General features: G+C 43.5%; 1 protein-coding gene across 4 annotated transcripts in view; it reads right to left on the minus strand.

Moving 5' to 3' along the window:
- Positions 1-15,621, minus strand: part of LOC124262739 (alpha-1,3-mannosyl-glycoprotein 4-beta-N-acetylglucosaminyltransferase C-like) — a 67,219-nt gene that overhangs the window by 24,842 nt on the left and 26,756 nt on the right. The window contains exon 1 of one of the 4 annotated variants that reach the window (XM_046697284.1): positions 14,263-14,364. The exons of 1 other annotated variant lie outside the window; for it this stretch is intronic. The gene's annotated coding sequence lies outside the window, so the exon portion shown is untranslated. Of the gene's footprint in view, positions 1-7,240; positions 7,260-13,967; positions 14,128-14,262; positions 14,365-15,621 lie in introns of those variants that run through there. 2 more of the 4 variants (XM_046697282.1, XM_046697286.1) reach the window with 2 other exon arrangements.

Below are 15,621 nucleotides of genomic sequence, written 5' to 3' on the forward strand. Positions count from 1 at the left end.
ACTCTCTCACCTCAACCCGTCTACATACAGATACATGAAAGCTTTAGCAGACTCCCTTACCTCAACCCGTCTACATACAGACACATGAAAGCTTTAGCAGACGCCCTAACTTCAACCCGTCAACATACAGACACATGAAAGCTTTAGCAGACTCACTACCTCAACCCGTCTGCATGCCGACACATGAAAGCATTAGCCGACTCCCTTACCTCAACCCGTCTACATACAGACACATGAAAGCTTTAGCAGACTCCCTTACCTCAACCGGTCTACATACAGACATATGAAAGCTTTAGCAGACTCACCTACCTCAACCCGTCTACATACAGACACATGAAAGTTTAGGAAGACTCACCTACCTCAACCCGTCTAAATACAGACACGTGAAAGCTTTAGCAGACTCACCTACCTCAACCCGTCTACATACAGACACATGAAAGCTTTAGCAGACTCCCTTACCTTAACCCGTCTACATACAGATACATGAAAGCTTTTGCAAAGCGCCTTACCTCAACCCGTCTACATACAGACACATGAAAGCTTTAGCAGACTCTCTCACCTCAACCCGTCTACATACAGATACATGAAAGCTTTAGCAGACTCCCTTACCTCAACCCGTCTACATACAGACACATGAAAGCTTTAGCAGACGCCCTAACTTCAACCCGTCAACATACAGACACATGAAAGCTTTAGCAGACTCACTACCTCAACCCGTCTGCATGCCGACACATGAAAGCATTAGCCGACTCCCTTACCTCAACCCGTCTACATACAGACACATGAAAGCTTTAGCAGACTCCCTTACCTCAACCGGTCTACATACAGACATATGAAAGCTTTAGCAGACTCACCTACCTCAACCCGTCTACATACAGACACATGAAAGCTTTAGCAGACTCCCTTACCTCAACACGACAACATACAGACACATGAAAGCTTTAGCAGACTCCCTCACCTCAACCCGTCTACATACAGACACATGAAAGCTTTAGCAGACTGCCTTACCTCAACCCGTCTACATACAGACACATGAAAGCTTTAGCAGACTCCCTTACCTCAACCCGTCTACATACAGACACATGAAAGCTTTAGCAGACTCCCTTACCTCAACCCGTCTACATACAGACACATGAAAGCTTTAGCAGATTCACCTACCTCAACCCGTCTACATACAGACACATCGAAGCTTTAGCAGGCTCCCTTACCTCAACCCGTCAACAAACAGATACATGAAAGCTTTAGCAGACTCCCTTACCTCATCCCGTCTACATACAGACACATGGAAGATTTAGCAGCCTCACTTACCTCAACCCGTCTACATACAGACACATGAAAGCTTTAGCAGACTCCCTTACCTCAACCCGTCAACATACAGACACATGGAAGATTTAGCAGACTCCCTTACCTCAACCCGTCAACATACCGACACATGAAAGATTTAGCAGACTCCCTTACCTCAACCCGTCTAAATACAGACACATCAAAGCTTTAGCAGACTCCCTTACCTCAACCCGTCTACATACCGACACATGAAAGATTTAGCAGACTCCCTTACCTCAACCCGTCTACATACAGACACATGAAAGCTTTAGCAGACTCCCTTACCTCAACCCGTCTACATACAGACACATGAAAGCTTTAGCAGACTCCCTTACCTCAACCCGTCAACATACAGATACATGAAAGCTTTAGCAGACTCCCTTACATCAACCCGTCAACATACAGACACATGAAAGCTTTAGCAGACTCACTACCTCAACCCGTCTGCATGCCGACACATGAAAGCATTAGCCGACTCCCTTACCTCAACCCGTCTACATACAGACACATGAAAGCTTTAGCAGACTCCCTTACCTCAGCCGGTCTACATACAGACATATGAAAGCTTTAGCAGACTCACCTACCTCAACCCGTCAACATACAGACACATGAAAGCTTTAGCAGACTCCCTTACCTCAACACGACAACATACAGACACATGAAAGCTTTAGCAGACTCCCTCACCTCAACCCGTCTACATACAGACACATGAAAGCTTTAGCAGACTGCCTTACCTCAACCCGTCTACATACAGACACATGAAAGCTTTAGCAGACTCCCTTACCTCAACCCGTCTACATACAGACACATGAAAGCTTTAGCAGACTCCCTTACCTCAACCCGTCTACATACAGACACATGAAAGCTTTAGCAGACTCACCTACCTCAACCCGTCTACATACAGACACATCGAAGCTTTAGCAGGCTCCCTTACCTCAACCCGTCAACAAACAGATACATGAAAGCTTTAGCAGACTCTTACCTCATCCCGTCAACATACAGACACATGGAAGATTTAGCAGCCCTCACTTACCTCAACCCGTCTACATACAGACACATGAAAGCTTTAGCAGACTCCCTTACCTCAACCCGTCAACATACAGACACATGGAAGATTTAGCAGACTCCCTTACCTCAACCCGTCAACATACCGACACATGAAAGATTTAGCAGACTCCCTTACCTCAACCCGTCTAAATACAGACACATCAAAGCTTTAGCAGACTCCCTTACCTTAACCCGTCTACATACCGACACATGAAAGATTTAGCAGACTCCCTTACCTCAACCCGTCTACATACAGACACATGAAAGCTTTAGCAGACTCCCTTACCTCAACCCGTCTACATACAGACACATGAAAGCTTTAGCAGACTCCCTTACCTCAACCCGTCAACATACAGATACATGAAAGCTTTAGCAGACTCCCTTACATCAACCCGTCTTCATACAGACACATGAAATCATCAGCAGACTCACTTACCTCAACCGGTCAGCATACAGACACATGAAAGCTTTAGCAGAATCCCATACCTCAACCCGTCAACATTCCGACAAATGAAACCATGAGCAGACTCTATAAACTCAACACGTCAACATACAGACACATGAAAACTTTACCAGACTCCCTTACCTCAACCCGTCAACATACACACACATGAATCCATATGCAGACTCCTAAAACTCAAGCCGTCAACATACAGGCACATGAAACCTTAGGCAGACTCACCTACCTCAACCCATCAACATACAGACACATGAAAGCTTTAGCAGAATCCATTACCTCAACCCGTCTACATACTTACACATGAAATCATCAGCAGACTCACTTACCTCAACCCGTCAACATACAGACACATGAAAGCTTTAGCAGACTCCCTTACCTCAACCCGTCTACATACCGAAACATCAAAGCATAAGTAGACTCCCTTACCTCAACCCGTCTACATACAGACACATGAAACTATAGCAGACTCCCTTACCTCAACCCGTTAACATACAGATACATGAAAGCTTTAGCAGATTCACCTACCTGAACCCGTCAACATACAGACACATGAAACCTTAGGCAGACTCACCTACCTCAACCCATCAACATACAGACACATGAAACCTTAGGCAGACTCACCTACCTCAACCCATCAACATACAGACACATGAAAGCTTTAGCAGAATCCCTTACCTCAACCCGTCTACATACCTACACATGAAAGCTTTAGCAGACTCACCTACCTCAACCCGTCTACATACAGACACATGAAAGCTTTGGCAGAATCCCTTACCTCAACCCGTCTACATGCAGACACATGAAAGATTTGGCAGACTCACTTACCTCAACCCGTCTACATACAGACACATGGAACTATAGCAGACTCCCTTACCTCAACCCGTCAACATACAGATACATGAAAGCTTTAGCAGATTCACCTACCTGAACCCGTCTACATACAGACACATGAAAGCTTTAGCAGACTCACTTACCTCAACCGGTCAGCATACCGACACATGAAAGCTTTAGCAGACTCCCTTACCTCAACCCGTCTACATACAGACACATGAAAGCTTTAGCAGACTCCCTTACCTCAACCCGTCTACATACAGAAACATGAAAGCTTTAGCAGACTCACCTACCTCAACCCGTCTACTTACAGACACATCAAAGCTTTAGCAGACTCACCTACCTGAAACCGTCTACATACAGACACATGAAAGCTTTAGTAGACTCCCTTACCTCAACCCGTCTACTTACAGATACATGAAAGCTTTTGCAGAATCCCTTACCTCAACCCGTCAACATACAGACACATGAAAGCTTGAGCAGACTCACCTACCTCAACCCGTCTACATACAGATACATGAAAGCTTTAGCAGACTCCCTTACCTCACCCCGTCCACATACAGACACATGAAAGCTTTAGCAGACTCCCTTACCTCAACACGACAACATACAGACACATGAAAGCTTTAGCAGACTCCCTTACCTCAACCCGTCTACATACAGACACATGAAAGCTTTAGTAGACTGCCTTACCTCAACCCGTCTACATACAGACACATGAAAGCTTTAGCAGACTCCCTTACCTCAACCCGTCTAAATACAGACACATGAAAGCTTTAGCAGACTCCCTTACCTCAACCCGTCTACATACAGACACATGAAAGCTTTAGCAGACTCCCTTACCTCAACCCGTCTACATACAGATACATGAAAGCTTTAGCAGGCTCCCTTACATCAACCCGTCTACATACAGACACATGAAAGCTTTAGCAGACTCCCTTACCTCAACCCGTCTACATACAGACACATGAAAGCCTTAGCAGACGCCCTAACTTCAACCCGTCAACATACAGACACATGAAAGCTTGAGCAGACTCACCACCTCAACCCGTCTACATGGCGACACATGAAAGCATTAGCAGACTCACCTACCTCAACCCTTCTACTTACCGACACATGGAAGCTTTAGCAGACTCCCTTACCTCAACCCGTCAACATACATACACTTGAAAGTTTAGGCAGACTCACCTACCTGAACCCGTCTAAATACAGACACGTGAAAGCTTTAGCAGACTCACCTGCCTCAACCCGTCTACATACAGACACATGAAAGCTTTAGCAGACTCCCTTACCTTAACCCGTCTACATACATACACATGAAAGCTTTTGCAAAGCGCCTTACCTCAACCCGTCAGCATACCGACACATGAAAGCTTTAGCAGACTCTCTCACCTCAACCCGTCTACATACAGATACATGAAAGCTTTAGCAGACTCCCTTACCTCAACCCGTCTACATACAGACACATGAAAGCTTTAGCAGACGCCCTAACTTCAACCCATCAACATACAGACACATGAAAGCTTTAGCAGACTCACTACCTCAACCCGTCTGCATGCCGACACATGAAAGCATTAGCCGACTCCCTTACCTCAACCCGTCTACATACAGACACATGAAAGCTTTAGCAGACTCCCTTACCTCAACCCGTCTACATACAGACACATGAAAGCAGTAGCAGACGCCCTATCTTCAACCCGTCAACATACAGACACATGAAAGCTTTAGCAGAATCCCTTACCTCAACCCGTCTACATTCCGAAACATCAAAGAATAAGTAGACTCCCTTACCTCAACCCGTCTACATACAGACACATGAAAGTTTAGGCAGACTCACCTACCTCAACCCGTCTAAATACAGACACGTGAAAGCTTTAGCAGACTCCCTTACCTCAACCCGTCTACATACAGACACATGAAAGCTTTAGCAGACTCCCTTACCTCAACCCGTCTACATACAGACACATGAAAGCTTTAGCAGACTCCCTTACCTCAACCCGTCTACATACAGATACATGAAAGCTTTAGCAGACTCCCTTACATCAACCCGTCTACATACAGACACATGAAAGCTTTAGCAGACTCCCTTACCTCAACCCGTCTACATACAGACACATGAAAGCTTTAGCAGACGCCCTAACTTCAACCCGTCAACATACAGACACATGAAAGCTTTAGCAGACTCACCACCTCAACCCGTCTACATGCCGACACATGAAAGCATTAGCAGACTCACCTACCTCAACCCTTCTACTTACCGACACATAAAAGCTTTAGCAGACTCCCTTACCTCTACCCGTCAACATACATACACATGAAAGTTTAGGCAGACTCACCTACCTCAATCCGTCTAAATACAGACACGTGAAAGCTTTAGCAGACTCACTTACCTCAACCCGTCTACATACAGACACATGAAAGCTTTAGCAGACTCCCTTACCTTAACCCGTCTACATACAGATACATGAAAGCTTTTGCAAAGCGCCTTACCTCAACCCGTCAGCATACCGATACATGAAAGCTTTAGCAGACTCTCTCACCTCAACCCGTCTACATACAGACACATGAAAGCTTTAGCAGACTCCCTTACCTCAACCCGTCTACATACAGACACATGAAAGCTTTAGCAGACGCCCTAACTTCAACCCGTCAACATACAGACACATGAAAGCTTTAGCAGACTCACTACCTCAACCCGTCTGCATGCCGACACATGAAAGCATTAGCAGACTCCCTTAGCTCAACCCGTCTACATACAGACACATGAAAGCTTTAGCAGACTCCCTTACCTCAACCCGTCAACATACATACACATGAAAGTTTAGGCAGACTCACCTACCTCAACCCGTCTAAATACAGACACATGAAAGCTTTAGCAGACTCACCTACCTCAACCCGTCTACATACAGACACATGAAAGCTTTTGCAAAGTGCCTTACCTCAACCCGTCAGCATACCGACACATGAAAGCTTTAGCAGACTCCCTTACCTCAACCCGTCAACATACAGACACATGAAAGCTTTAGCAGACTCCCTTACCTCAACCCGTCTACATACAGATACATGAAAGTTTTAGCAGACTCCCTTACCTCAACCCGTCTACATACAGACACATGAGAACTTGAGCAGACTCACCTACCTCAACCCGTCAACATACAGACACATGAAATCTTTAGCAGAGTCACCTACCTCAACCCGTCTACATACAGACACATATGCATGAAAGCTTTAGCAGACTCACCTACCTCAACCCGTCAACATACAGACACATGAAAGCTTTAGCAGACTCACTTACCTCAACCCGTTAACGAACAGTCTTCCGTCAAACCTTTAACATACTGACAGAACCTCCGAATGTCTGAAAGCTGAGACCTACCTTACGTAGTTAAAACACAGAACTACCTGATCAAAGTGACATACAGACCTACCTAACACAGGTCAAACACAGACATACATTATCCTGGTAAATTACAGACCAACCTGATCCAGGTGCAACACTTACCCACCTGATCCAGGTAAAACAAAAACCTATCTGATCCAGGTAAAAACACACACCTATCTGATAGGTAAAATACATACCATCCTGCACTCTACCAAGACGGACAGCGTCTGCCACCAGCTGCCGATCCCATGTGTTTGACTGGCAAGGCCGTGGTTGGGTTATATGTAGTTGTTTGTCACTGATTGTGTGTGTCTGGGAAACAAGGGAGGTGCGTCAGCTGACTGATGCTTTCCCCCGCGTTGGCAATGATCACAAACACCTGTACATGCTTGTATAATTTATATCAGCATGCTGGTGGTAAATTACGTGTCGAGCAAACAGAAAGTTCTTCTTATTCACTCATGCCAGGCCAAACTGGGTACTAGGCTAATAGTGCAGTGAAATGTTTAATGATCTTTTCACGAACTACCGACAGACACTGGGGAATCGATCAGAATCGTGTACAGCAATATCGTGACAAGTTCGCAGCATGCAGTAGCTTATCATACAAAGTAAATCGATTATTTTCTAAATTGATAAAACGCAGTGTACACGATTGCAATGCATCTACCGAGAGGCTGGGTATGTTTATGATGATGATGTTGGCTCGGACACATACAAACAATAAACAAACTTTGAAAGAAGATTGGATAGCGTTCCTTCCGATGGACGATTCTGAATATGTAATCTTAATGCCTTAGGTGATGAATACCGTTCTATGTTTCTATGTGGCAATTATACGGATATTTGCATAACCTACAACAATCCTTCCATTGAATATACGTTTTGTACACATTGGTTTAAGCAGAATTATTATAACAAAAGGATGACAAGTCACCATAAAACTAAGTGATACTCTACTAACCTCTTCATAATACATGTATGTGTACAATTTAAGTACAAAATAGTGAGTGAGTGAGTTTAGTTTTTTTCTCTTTGTCTCTGAATATATTATTTTAATAGTAACAAACAAGCTCATTTATATTGAAAAGGAGCCCTAGGGAGACCAGAGATTCAGAACCTGAGGAAATCTAGACTTGCTTTATTTAAGGCTTTAGCCCGCAGAGATGGCTTGGCTGTAGGGAAAATAACGTGGTTCAGGGACTGTGAGACAGACTAGTGTAAGTCAACAAATATTTAATGTCAGTTTATATGACTGGGCCGCTGAAAATCATTTGATGACACCAGGCGTTCAATATAAGGGTTAACATGTCCTACTTCACCGGTAGCACCCGGTATTCGCACAATTTACCCCAAAGTAAGTTTTTTGCCAAACCCGTCACCCGCCAATGCACCTGTTATAAAAACCGCGACCTATTCTATAATTATAATGACACGAATACCATTTGAAAGTCTGTCTTGACGTGATCCTCTGTCACGTGGAGCACCCGGGTTAATGTTTGTCATGGATCAGTGGACCAGCGACAGACTCACTGTGAGTCATGTACCCCGTAAACGTGGATCCATCAAATAATATCAGTCACCAGATTGTCTAAACCTGACGTGAATATTTACAGGCAGTCGCCATGTGCCGTAATACTGCTGAACGCCTTCCTGAGCAGCAAACAAAAAAACGAAAACCTGATTTGGAAGAGGCAACAAATAGTAAATATCGGTTTCATGCATTTCTGCTCCCGAAACAAATTTTAACAGCCACGAATTTTTAAGAAATAAGAAACGACGAAGGGGGTTATTTATAGTGCAATAAAACACTGCTGGTAGGATATACCATGCGTCGAATTCGTTGTGTTCAACAAACAAACGACGAGGGGGGTGTATATTGTAAGATATATCACGCCTCATGGTCCTTTGTGTTTAGGGACTTGTAGCTAGGCTCTCTTATTTATGCAGACAGACAAATTAAAGATACGGTAAATGGAATCGGGAATGTTCCTTGGCATGACGAGTGCGGTGTGTATGTTTGTCACGTAGGCAGGGCACATGCCTATCAGGGCACATGATAAATCTGCACAGTGGAACCCCGCTTATCCAGACCCTGATAATCGCAAACCTCGCCTCCCGGACGATATTTACGTGAAACGAAGCCCATGCTAAAATGCCTCATTTGTCCGGACATTCGGTTTCCGGATCAGACCAGTGAATTTCAATTATCAACAATGTCAAATAGATACTATTTACCCACACCCTGTAATACGCGCCGTTGGTGACGTGATTGTTACTGGAATACCGGAGTGTTATGGGTAATACAACGGGTTGTTATGGGAATTCAATAAGCATGCGTGTTTCAAATTTATCTCCTTTTATTGTAAGTATTGTCATTTCACCTTACCAAGTCATGTGTTTAGATTCACAGATAATCATTACATGAAAATAATGCATTTTCTAGGATGTGAATTTGTAATGGAGCAAGGAAAACATTGTAAACTTTCAAAAATTTACCTCTTAAATATTTTCTTGACTTAGTAAAGCGACAATTATTTTCTATTCAAATAATCTTAATAAAGGTTGTACATACTTCGATTCGCAAAAATCATTCTATTAAATGATAAGTCAAACATAAAGAAAATACTGTGATTGGTTAATACGGAAATACATGTTTTCTGAGAGAGGGGTGCATTTTAGATACATCGGATTGTTTCATGACATTTCCCGGGTTGTTACTGAGCGAGCACATTTTTTATACGGATTGTTATGAGATATTTGATTGATTTAAGTATACTGATGAGGTTAAATCCAACTGTTTATCACCATCAGATCATGCGATATCGGTGTCACGGATGTGAAAAAAGGAGGATAACTTTGATATATAATTATATGGTCTCTGATCTGATGCATCTGCAGAGGTATCCTGAACAACACGTAAAATCAATCTGGAATCTCTACAGTCAAACCATTCAAATTCTGACGATTCAAATGACAGTGACAATGAACATGAAAGTGAAGGTAAAAGTGACAGTGACAGTGATATTTCCTAACGATAATATTGCTTCCTCGATGTTGCAGTGGTTTTCAGCAAGAACAACAACAAATATGAGATACAGTAAACACGTAACAACCCGTAACATGCACATTCACAATCTGGAACACGGTTAAACGTAACCTAGTAACAATCAGTTACCAAACAATTACACCCTTCCCTAACTAACATCAATTATCAACAACTAAAACAATCATAAGTGTTAGTCTGTAACTCTCCGGTATTCCAGTAACAATCACGTCACCAACGGCGCGTATTACAGGGTGTGCCGGACAGCCATTGCATGTGAGGATGTCTGTTGGGCATTCATCACCTGGCATTAAGAGGGCCTGGTATTATATGCTCACAGTGTTAATTTAATCCTGATTTTACACATACCGGCTACAAACAGTATTCACTCTATGTCCAGACTGATGTTTGTGATTTTATTTTTTTAATCAATTTTATTTTAAATTATAATTTCTTTCAATATTGCTCATCGACATTGTGTGTGACCTACATTAAATCGTTTACATCCCATTACCGCTATTGATGCTTTGAAGAATTTTACAGAATTCTATACAAGTCATATACTATAATTGACATACTTTGACGGGTTGCGAGTCATGTTTGTTGTTGCCTGTTTGAATTGAAACAAGAACAACCATTGAAACAATAATGCACATGTCATGTTGAGACATGGGAATAAACACCGGACAACTGACAGGGGTAGCCTAGTGGTTAGAGCGTTAGCTCGTCATTCCGAATGCTTCAGTTCAATTCTCCATATGGGTGCGATGTGTAAGCCCATTTCTGGTGTCTCTCGCCATGATTTTACTGGAATATTGCAAAAGTCAGCTTAAACCCGACTCAGTCATGCGTTCGGCGAGTTCTAATATAAGCTAAGAATTTCATCATTTCAATCCAAATGAACTTCAAAAATGCGGTTTTACGTATCGTAAAATACCATTAATAGACGCAGTAGAATAAAAGTCTGTCTTTCCGCTGTCCGAGACAAGTGTTTTGGTCAGTATGTCCAGAAGCTGTTTACACCTCATGTAGGCGTGGAAGGATTACACGGAATATACTGGTACTAAGTTACCGAACCTGAGCGTTCTAATATAGGACCTCACACAACCAGGAGAGGTTTCTAGGGACCTATATTTCTGTCCTGGTATCCCCAAGGGACATAACTACATGTAGATAAGTAAGGATTGTGTCACGTTCTCACGCAAGCATTCGTATTAAGGGGGCACCGCCTCCGTGGTGTAGTGATTAGAGCGTCCGCCCGGAGAGCGGAAGGTCGCGGGTTCGATCCCCGACCGCGTCATACCAAAAGACGTTAAAATATGGTACTTGTTGGTCCCTGCCTGGCGCTCGGCTTTAATGGGTACAACAAGGAGTGGTCGGCTCGGAGTGAGTATAATGTGTCTGAGTGGGGTATTCATGCTTCACTGCGGCATGGTATCTCAGTGGCCTAGCACTATAAAACCAGTTTCAGTCCGGGCTAGTACAAGCAGCCGCACATACACATACACACGCATGCACGTCGTCATATGAGCGAAATATTCTCAAGCGCGACGTTAAACCAAATTTCACCTCACCTCACCTCGTATTAAGGGCCTTTACACGGATTCGCACTCTTCAGCTGCTGCAAGCACAGCATGACAGGCTTCAATAATTGATATGGTATTAACAGTTCTAAATGCAATTACACAATGGCTGTACATAAATGTTCCCATTTTTACAGAGGAACATTTGACCTGCCTTTGCATGTGTTTATGATGACCGCCACCTGCGGGGCAGGACACACTGTCCAACTGGTATCATCATCATTTGATTGTGATTCAAAACGCGTGCTCATTATATGGTCGAATGTCGATTCTTTTTATGGTGAAAGATTTCTGCCGCTTGCATTCCAATAAACCTGAGAAATACACGTCAACGCAAGTGTACTTACTCTGTTCTGTCGTACATTTGCGTATTGTCAGCGGATAACTCGATAATACTTTGCGAATAATCCGTGAATAACCTGCAAATAAACTACCGGCCAAAGAAAGTTATCACTTTTAAAGTAATTGTATGAAAAAACAAAAACGCTGGCAAAGGTTTGAACCCAAGCAGAAAACATTCGCCAAAACGCAACATGGTCCCGACAACAACGCATCTACGCGAAAACTTCGTACGAATCGTGCATTTTTCAAAGCGTGAAAAACTTCATTGTGGGACATTGGTCCAACAGCACGTGCATGATTATGGAATGGGGATGTTGGACCAAAAAAACCCAATATATACCAAGACTTACGCATGCGCAACGAGTCAGGACGATCGGTATGGCCAATATGGGGACTTCACAACGTCAGCTGACAAGAACCTTCAACTGCAGCCAGGCCAGCTTTATCAAACTGATATACTGCGACCAACAAACAGGCCAGACCCAAGATCGGGAAGATCAAGAGTCACGGCACCGGCCGAAAAGCGCTACATCCGGCAGATCCACCTCCGGAACAGATTCGTGACGGCGGACAGTCCTTCGACTTGGTATGCCTGGGGTAGTCTAGTGGTTAGCGTTCGCTCGTCACGCCACACACCCGGACTCGATTCCCCACATGGCGAATGAAGCCAATTACTGGTGTCCCAGCACATTGCAGAAAACCATGCTCAATCAATCAATCATTTTGCACTGTGCGGCTTCGTGAAGGGTGTGCAAATGACGTAATCAAGAGTTACGATTAACAAGTAGAATTGTTTTTTATATGCACAATCCGATACAAGGCTGAACCCAACCCTTATTAGATGTCAGAGTAAGTGAGTGAGTTTAGTTTTACGCCGCACTCAGCAATATTCCAGCTATATGGCGGCGGTCTGTAAATAATCGATGACATGTGTCAACCAAGTCAGCGAGCCTGACCACCCGATCCCGTTAGTCGCCTCGTACGACAAGCATGGGTTACTGAAGATCAATATTCTAACCCGGGTATATTAGATGTAAGAGACAATCTGGAAGAAGAAGAGTCATTAAAGGTAACGTGAGTGTTCGAGGAGCGAGTGTTGGCTGGTTGTTTCGTTATATTTTCTTATTATATTTAATTTCTATTTTTTTATTGCTAATTCGGGGCGGTGGGTAGCCAAGTGGTTACAGCGTCTGCTCGTCACTCTGAAGACCCGGGTTCAATTCCCCACAAGGGTATAATGTGTGAAGCCCCTTTTCTGGTGTCCCCCGCCGTGATATTGGAATAGTGCTAAAAGAGAAGTAAAAACCATACTCACTCACTCACTTAATACGAGAGTGGGGACGTCCCATAACCGGCGCTTTTAGCAATATTCCATCAATATCACTGCGGGGAACACCAGAAATGTGCTCCATTGTCTCCATGTGGGGAATCGAACCCAGATCTTCGGAGCCACAAGCGAACGCTTTAACCACTCGGCTACCCCACGTGACCCCCTATAGTGTCATCGTTGTTGGTTTAAGCAAATATTGTGTTTCCATGCGTCATCAACATAACTGAACAATAGTTACCGTAATATAGGCAAGTACCAAAATATAGCCAGATTGAAGGGAATTGCTAAATAGAGCCCAGCATTACATTCACATGCACGCATGCCCTCGTTTTGAAAATGAGATTTACCTTGTCCAACTTGACAACCACTTCCTCGTTCTGATATCGATGACAACTATCTATCGGTCCATACAAACAAGATATGTGTCAGTAATGTGAAGCAAAAAATCTGTATAAACACACACGGCAGAATGTACAATCTCACTGCCGATGTTTTACAGTATCCCCTAGCCCCTCACTCCATACAACATCCACATGGGATAGTTTCATGAATTATTTGAATACGATTTTTATCATATCCCGCTGCATTGTAATGTTGACTAAAACAGCTAAAAGTCCACTCACGTATCCGTGTCCTCGTGAACGGCAATCTCATCCACACAAGCCGCCCACGTCTGACCCTCTTCCCAGTTCGACGGGATGTGCTGTGTGCATAACACGGGCGGTTGCACAACGAGAGCGCCCACCTACCTGACTACTTACCTACCCTCTCCGTAAATGAACCCGACTGAGTTGGCTCTACATACTGACACGCTTTTAAATTCAATGAAAACAACAAAAGAGAAAAAACGTTGAACGTGACTCCACGCAAATCAGGCACAACAATGAATAGAAATCCGAAACAATATATGCACGCTACCTTGTCAACAGGGGGTATTTCCTTACCAGGATCTTCTGCGATGTGCTCGACGTCTTCTATTGTTTTTCGACACATGATAATATATAGCGATCAGCTGATGGAGACACGTGTTCCTCTGATCAATGCCCTGTTATCGTACATTGTTTGAGTGGCAGATGTTACCAGACACGACTTCGATAAGCATGACTATTTCAGCGATCTAACAAACGCGAATCACGAAAGTCTGATATGTTACAGGCTTGGAATGTTTGAATTACGATTACGCGTTCTACGTGATTTCCTTTACGAGATTGTTCTCCGTTGAAGGCTTGCTGCTGTTAAGAAGTGTAATTCAGAAATGACATAAAAAATGCTGTCAAGAGATTTAAATATGTTGTGGTTGGGGGAATCTGTAACTGAGAGCTAAATAGTCCCGTTTAAACAGCTCTGTCTCTTATTCACTTCATTTTATTTAAAGCGACGAAAGCAAAGAATGAGATAAAAATCTCTGCATGCAGTTTACTTCTAATAACAAGCCTCTGCAACGCAGCTATGCCGGAAGTACTGGGTTATATTGAAATAATTTCAATGTACTTTATTCATATCCAGGAACATTAGGAAATACTGAACTAAACGCGCATGTTTTGTCCTCTGAAGTAACATGATTGATGAAGGTGCATGACAGGGAGTGGATAGTTTATCGTTTCTATAGTCAATATCGGTCTATTTATTCTTGCATTATGAGCGGGAGAAACGTCCGAAGCACATATTGTATTTCAAATCAAACGACACTTTTTATCATTAAAAGCGGTGTATTGGGGTAGCCAAGTGGGTTAAACGTTCGCTCGTCACGCCGAGGACCTGGGTTCGATTCCCCACATGGGTACAATGTGTGAAGCCCATATCTGGTGTCCCCCGCCGTGGTATTGTTGGAATATTCCTAAACGCGGCGTAAAACCATACTCACTCACTCACTTCATTAAAAGCTGATGTTTGTTGAGAGAGAGAGAGAGAGAGAGAGAGAGAGAGAGAGAGAGAGAGAGAGACTTACTCACGCACACTCGCACGCACCATTTCACTACACTTCACTTAACAATTTGGGTGAAAGTCAGATCACCAGAGCTTTTAATTCATTGATTCACCCATACCATTTCCGATCCGAATAATTCTGCTTCAACAAGAAGGGGATAAAACGAGTAGTAATAGATGTCATCAGTCGCCATCAGTGGACCGTCCGCCCATATATGCGAACAATGTCCAAAGAGAGATGTTCCTATTTTCATTGTAATATCTGATCTCATATTGTATATTTTTGCAACAGTCACACAGAATACCACACAGAGACGCCTGCCCAGATAATCTCTTTTAATAGTGACCGCT

This window comes from Haliotis rubra, unplaced genomic scaffold, assembly GCF_003918875.1.
Source record: "Haliotis rubra isolate DU_JTF1 unplaced genomic scaffold, ASM391887v1 Scf851, whole genome shotgun sequence".
NCBI classification, from domain to species: Eukaryota; Metazoa; Mollusca; class Gastropoda; order Lepetellida; family Haliotidae; genus Haliotis; species Haliotis rubra.